This window comes from Petaurus breviceps, unplaced genomic scaffold (genome assembly GCF_028583685.1).
Source record: "Petaurus breviceps papuanus isolate PSGF00001 unplaced genomic scaffold, PetGlider_PUasm1.0 98, whole genome shotgun sequence".
NCBI lineage: Eukaryota > Metazoa > Chordata > Mammalia > Diprotodontia > Petauridae > Petaurus > Petaurus breviceps.
Window position 1 is genome coordinate 53,459,163 of NW_027187460.1, and position 7,240 is coordinate 53,466,402.

Below are 7,240 nucleotides of genomic sequence, written 5' to 3' on the forward strand. Positions count from 1 at the left end.
CTCTCTCCCACTGTCTCTCTGGCTCTGACTCCCAGCTTCCTGTGGGCTCTGCTTCATGCTTCAGCAAACTCCTCCCATAGGCTCCATGTGACTACATTCACAGGGGGCAGAGTTTACTTTTAAAGCAGGGAAAATCTTCAAATTCCCTTAGACTAATTGGGGCAGGGAAGATCTTCAAATCTCCATTACCATTACATCTGCATATAACTTGTCTGTATATAGTTGTTTGCTTGTTCTCTCCCCTATTTGATTGTAGGCTCCTTGATGGTAGGGGCTGAATTTTGCCCTTTTTTTATCCTTAGCCCATGAAACAGTGCCTGGCACATGATTAGCACATAATAAATGTTTATTGACTGACTGATGACTGTACATCACTTTGGATGACCATTTCCTTACTTTTCCTTTTCCACTCCCTCATGATGTGACTGATGGATCAGACATTTATTGTTGTTACCTTTATTCCCTGTTTAGGGACCTTCCAAGCTACTCTATCATTCAGGAAAAGCAAACTTTTCATCTCTGTCCCCCCTCAATTGGCCCTACCACACTTATTATCTAATATAATCTGTCACCACTTTCCCAATACAGACTTTCTACTTTCAGCCAGGCTAGGCTTAATATCACAGAATCACAAAATTGGAAGGGACATCAAATGTCGTTTTGTCCAACTAATGCCTAAACAAAAATCTTGTTTACAACATAACCAAGAAACAGTCATGTTCCTATTCTCTTCATATGTCTGCTCTCCTTATGCTGTTCTTTCTGCTTAGAATTCCATTTTCTCTTTTGTTACCCACCACTCTTTGTGTTCTTCAAGGTTCATGTCAAAAATCTCTCCTCCAAACAATTTTCCCTCTCTATCCCACTCAATGCAGATTTTCCCCTTTATTTTAAATTCTCTGAACCTTTCAATATGTAACATTTGAATACCCTCCTCTTGTCTTGAAATTTTTTTTTACCTATTGTCTGACTTGTAATTATGTTGTCTTCCTATCTCAGCTTTAGGAATTTCTTGGATCAAAGGAAGATAGATTAAAGGCTAGGAAAAAGGTTAGAGATCATCCAGAACACTCTTCCCTGTCTCCTTATTTTAATGATGAAGAAAATGAAACCCAGAGAGATCACATGACTTGCCCAAGATCTCACAGGTAAAGAGTATGGCCTTCCCCTCCCCGTTTAGTACAGAGATATGGGCATAGTATCTAGATAAGATGGAATGTTTTATAGTACACTCTGAATGAACAAACCTGAACTTCATTCTGTCATTTAACTGACTATACAATCTCTAGAAAATTATTTGAGGAATTGTTGTTCCTCAAACTCCCTCATCCGTAAGATAGTAATAATAATACCTGCCTGCCTACCTTCTGTGTTATTATAAAAGTTGAAAAACTTTATCTGAATGTAAATTATTATGTAAATACTTGTTATTATTATAATTTTGGATATATAACTAGGAAGGTCCTTGGAACAGTATTTTCCGTCTGCAGTTCTGTTTGGTTGGAACTCCAAGGAATGAGATGCCCTTCCCAGGGTAAGTAGGTCACCTAAAATGTCATCACCATGCCATTCACTGAGCTTTGTAGACCCCACATCTTTCCAACTCCATCAGCCTCTTCTCCCCTCTGATTAGAGGGATGGAGGGTGGAGTACTAAACTTCTTTAGAAGGTTTCCTTTATAGAAGGCAGGGATCTGGACTTTCCAGCTCACTCTTACTTTCCATTTGCAACTCTACTTAGTTTGAACTCCATTGAACATTATGCCCCCGTGCCATGCACCTTCTCTTCTCTATTTCCCCACCCCTTTCCCGGCTTCCCGCTTTCTTTTGTTATCTCTCCCATTAGGCATTAAGGGCAATAATGTCCCTTTTTATTTGTATTCTAGCACTTAGCACAATCCCTAGCACATAATAATAAAATTATTTAATACATGTTTGCTCAATTAAATTGTTAACATGCTTGGCTTAAAATATATTGGATTTCTGTAGTGTACATAGTTTCATAAAAAATAAAGATATGAGTAGAACATGGCAGCCTGGTGCTTGACTTTAGGTCTTTCTGGATGGGTCTCTCCTATAACAATGTCATACAGGTTGGACTGTTTAGTCATTTGTTGCAGGTGTCCATCCACCCATTATCATTACCTCTTCTCTTTTTCCGCCGCGTTTATTTTCGTGGTCCTAGTCTAAGGTAGCATATAGGACATTGTCAAAGTTAAATAAATCCAAGACCTCTGTTCCATCTGTCAATCACTAAAAAGATCAACCCATTCCAAATAGGGACAGGGACCTTCTGCCAGTGCAGGTTGGCACATGCTTTGAAACTTATAGTTTTAGAGTTTCCAAGAATGCTGAGAGGTTATGTGACTGTCCCAGAGTATACAAGGGATGGGTTTGAAGGCAGGTATTCTTGGCTCCCCTATTCTATGTTGCCTCCATGTATTCATAATTAATGGCATAGATCTAGTTTGCTTACTGCAGAACCATAAATACATTTACAAATATCCAGGGAACATCAAAACATGTAACTGCAACAAAACATACATATGTCACAAATTCTTTTCTATGGAAAACTGAAACAGATCTCGTTCAAATTCCCCTCTTGGTTATTGAATGAGCAGAGGCAGGGAAATTGATGAGGAGGTAAATTTTACTCGAAGGAAGTATTGGAAAATGAACCTATTTGAAGATATAAGAAGGAAACTGAGGAATGAGTCTGAATTTCCCTAAACTTTTAAAGTTTCCAGGTTCACAGATATCAGGTATGTGTGCAGAAGAGGGTTTATTTGATTAAAATCAGATTCTCTTCATCTATCCTAATCCTTCTGGCCCCCTTGTGAATTTAACTATAATGGAGAGCAAATTTTAAGCAACTGTGAAGATTTCTGTGTTTTCAAAGAACTATATGACTAGGTGGTATGGGAATGGTACTCATCCTTTGTCTTCTGGTCAGCCTGAAAATTAATGCTTTTGCTTTTCAGTGACTTAAAAGAGAATACTGGTAGTGAGGCATATACCTTCCTTTATGAAAAAAAAAGGCTAATTGAACTAATTAAGCACTTTTGCACTAGCCTTTCCTCTGAGATGAGAAGAAATCAGGCTGTTCTTAAAAGAAACCAAATCAGGGGAACTAAGAATTGTAATAATATTAAAAACACAATCACCCAATTCTAACTCAAAAGACAGCCCTAATCTTGGTTATCCCTTACCTTTACAATTGCTAGGATAGAATGAGTGTGAAAAGAACTCGTGTAAATTCTTTGAGTCAATAAAATTCTTCCAGACTGATCATTGTGCTAAATTGCCTGTGAGACCAAATGAATGTAATTAACTTTGCCTAATGAAACCTCAGCAGACCTATTAGTAGATGAGCTGTGGCCCTAGCTGCTACTGCTTCCTCTATGCCCAAATTGCCTTGTATTCCTTTTATCACTCCTTTACTCAAAAAGTTTCTTTGGCTTCCATTTCTTCTAGGGTAGAATGCAAACTCTTCTTTTTAGCATGCTAGCTTCACTGCTGGCCCTAAACTTTCTAGATTAATAATAGTTGAGTCTCTTCATGAGTTCTGTGGCCAAATCAAACTGATATTTTTCCAACACATCACATGCCTTCTTTCATCTCTGTGCCTTTGTGTAGTCTGTGTCCCAAGTCTAGAAGTCATTTCCTCCTTACCTCTGTCTCTCAGAGTCACTAGTTTCCTTCAAAGTTCAATTCAACCTTCTATATGAGGAATTTTCCAGTCCTAAAGTTCTAAAAAAATCTAAAATTATAACTCAGATTGACATCTGTGAAATTTTCCCCAATGATCATTTCCTTGTTTAGTCGTTTTCAATTGTATCCAATTCTTTGTGACCCCTTTTGGGATTTTCTTGGCAAAGATATTGGAGTGGTTTGCCCTTTCCTTCTCCAGTTCATTTGACAGATGAGAAAACTGAGGCAAATAGGGTTAAGTGTCTGAGGTGGCATCTGAACTCAAGTCTTTCTGACTCCAGAACTGGTATTCTATCTACTGTGTGACCTCATTGCCCTGCCCCATAATCTTTACCAACCTTTTATTTTTAATTTTAATATTTTGAGAATGGGATATGTTCCCTCTGACAAGCAGAGAAGAGAGAGTACCTAGTGTAGTAAAAAGCTTAGAATTCATGTTATAAGAGAGTAAGTTGGCAGAATTGGAGATATTAACTTAGACAAAGGTAAAGGTAAGGAAGAGCCATTATATGGAAAACAAGTGAGTTCCTCTCACCATTTTATTTTAGCTTGGACATCAGAGGCCAGGATGAGGAGCACAGAGTGGAGGCAAGAAACAGAAAAATGCCGTCTTTATAGAAAGAAAAACTTTCTAAAAATAAGAGATCTCTAAAAGAAGAATAGCTGCCTTGGGAAATGGAGGATGACCACTGGTCAGATATAGAATTAATATCACAGATTTAGAGTTGAAAGAAACCTTAGAGGCCATCAAATCTAACTTCCTCCCCCGCATCTGCCATTTTCTAGATGAGGAAAGGGAGGTACAGAAATCTTAAATGACATGTCCAGAGCCATACAATCATTAAGTATATACATGGTGGGGGGAGGGAGGGAGGAGGAGGGGTGTTCAATGCAGGACCTTATGACACAAGGGCATTGACATGACTAGTACACCATGCTGTCTGTTACAGAGAAATTGGACCAGATGCTCCCTGAGGTCCATTCTGATTCTAAATTGCCATGATTCTTTGTCACCCTCACTTAGTGATATTGTAAGAAGGAAGAAAATGTGACCAAACTTCAAACAAGAGAAAAATGTATTTCTTCCCACTCTAAATTTACCTTTTTGTATTGCCTTTTGTAGTGCTTGGCACATAGAAAGTACTTAATAAATGTTTATTGATTAATTGATCTAAGATATAGGAAGTAATTTTTAGATAGTACATGGAATATTCATAATCCATATAGTCTAGACCAGGGCTGGGGAACCTGTGGCCTCAAGACCACATGTGGCCTTCTAGGTCCTCAAGTGCAGCCCTTTGACTGAATCCAAACTTCACAGAGGATTTAATTAGTTAAATTAAAGGATTTGTTCTGTAAAACTTGGACTTAGTCAAAAGCTACATTCAAGACCCTAGAAGGGCACTTGTGCCCTCAAGGCTGTAGGTTCCACATCCCGGGTCTAGATCACTGACCCCAAATTCTGGTAGCAGGCTTCCTCAAGCTATGGTCTTCCATATAGTACATATTGATATTTATTTGTTTCATTGTATAAAAAATATAAATTTCACATAGAGAATTTCAGATTTGACAGACACAAGCAGGGACCACGTAGTCCTACTCATATCTGGAGAACAAAAATTACCAGTAGAACATATCTGACAAATGCTCATTTATCATTTAAGTAATGATTTCCAATGAATCAGGAAACCCACTATCTCCTGTTCTCCTTTTGGATAGGTATAATTATTCTGGAGTTTTTTTTTTTCCCTTGCTTATAGTCTAAATTATACTGCTTACTTCCTTTGCTCCTGATTCCACCCTTTAAGGTCAAGCAGAACAAACGGAATTTCTCTTCCATGCAAGAGGCCTGCAAAGACTTGAACATAGCCATCATATCCCCTTTGTAGCCCATTCTTTTCTTCTTCAGGATAAACAATGTAATTTCCTTCAACCTTTCTTCATTTGTTCCTTGAACCTCTCCCTGTGGCCTCTATTTTTATGACGTAAAAGTGAGTGGAGAATTGTATCAATTTCTTTTCTTTTTACCAACTTTTTATCCAACCCTCACCACCCCCCCCAAGCTGAGCCTAAAAAAGGAAATGATAGATTTTTCTCAGGATATTTCTCAGATATTTCTCAGGATATTGAAAAGAGGAAAAACCAGATAACTCCTGAGAACTCTCTGATTTAGAAAATCCCCGGCCCAATTAGCCTGACCTCAGAGATTTATGTAGAAAAAATACCAGGCAGGCCTAATTTGAAATTGAAGGTTTGGGGTGAGGAAGAAGGAAACTGTCTTTGGTTATTCTCCTAAATTAATATTTTTATTTGCTTCTTGATTTGAGAGGCAGTGTGGTATGGTGGGTAGGGAGCCAACCACAAGGTCAGAAAGATTTGGATTTAAGTTCACACATACAGGCTGTGTGACCTTGTGGCCCTGGACAAGTCACTTAATATTTCCATGCTTCAGTCAACTTTACTTTTAAATTGTTTTTTTTTTCAAAGAATGAAATATGTTTATTTGTAACTATATAATTTTCCTAAATATTTCAACCTGCCTCATCAGTAGTCATCTGGAGAAAATAATTTCTAGCACTTTTTTTTAATTTAAAATTTTTTTCTTTTCTCAAAAATATTTTTCAAAAAATGAAATGTTTATTTGTAATTGTACTTTTTTTCTAAATTCCAGTCAACTTTCTAAGACTATAAGTTATAGAAGAGACTCCCATCTGCATTGATAGAGGGAGTTTCCTCACAGAGAGTTCCCTTACCAATGAAATAACAAATCTAACCAAAAAAAATGCCATCATACCCTTCCCTCATACCACTTTAATCTATTTTCTCTCTCCCTTGTCTCTGTCCACTGCTTCAGTGTGTGTCTTTGTCTTTTTCTCTTGTGTATATACTTGGCCACATTGAGCAATGTGTATATACAAGCTATCCCTAGGAACCATGGCTCCGGACATGGGAAACCACATTACATAACGCTTAAGTTTTTTTTGTATACTTGGGTGGTTCCTTAGTCCTGATGTCATTCCAAATCATAAAATTAGGCCTGATTATGTTATAGTGAATTCTAATGCCTCCTATCTGTTCTAGGAACCTACTCAATTAACAAGCATTTATGTAACAGCAGTCTGCCAGGTATAATGCTAGGCACTGGGTATACAAAACCAGAAATAAAATCATTTGTGACTTCAACGACTTTGAAATATATTGAGTGATATGTGGAAGGTAGGGGGATAGTACACGTGTATATATGTGTGTATATATGTGTGTATCTCACTGGGATTGTGATTTTTATCTGAGTAGGGAGCTCTTGGAGAAGGATTTCCTTTTTTCCTTTACAATCACAGATTGCGGCAGTTTCTGTGCATTTTAGAATCTTACAGATAATTCCCTTATGTGACTTGCCCAGGGTGTTACAATCAGTATGTGGCAGTCAGAACTTGAACTTAAGTCTTTTTGACTTGAAGCTAGTGTCCTATCTACTATGCAATGATATCTTGGAGAGAGAGAGAGAGAGAGAGAGAGAGAGAGAGAGAGAG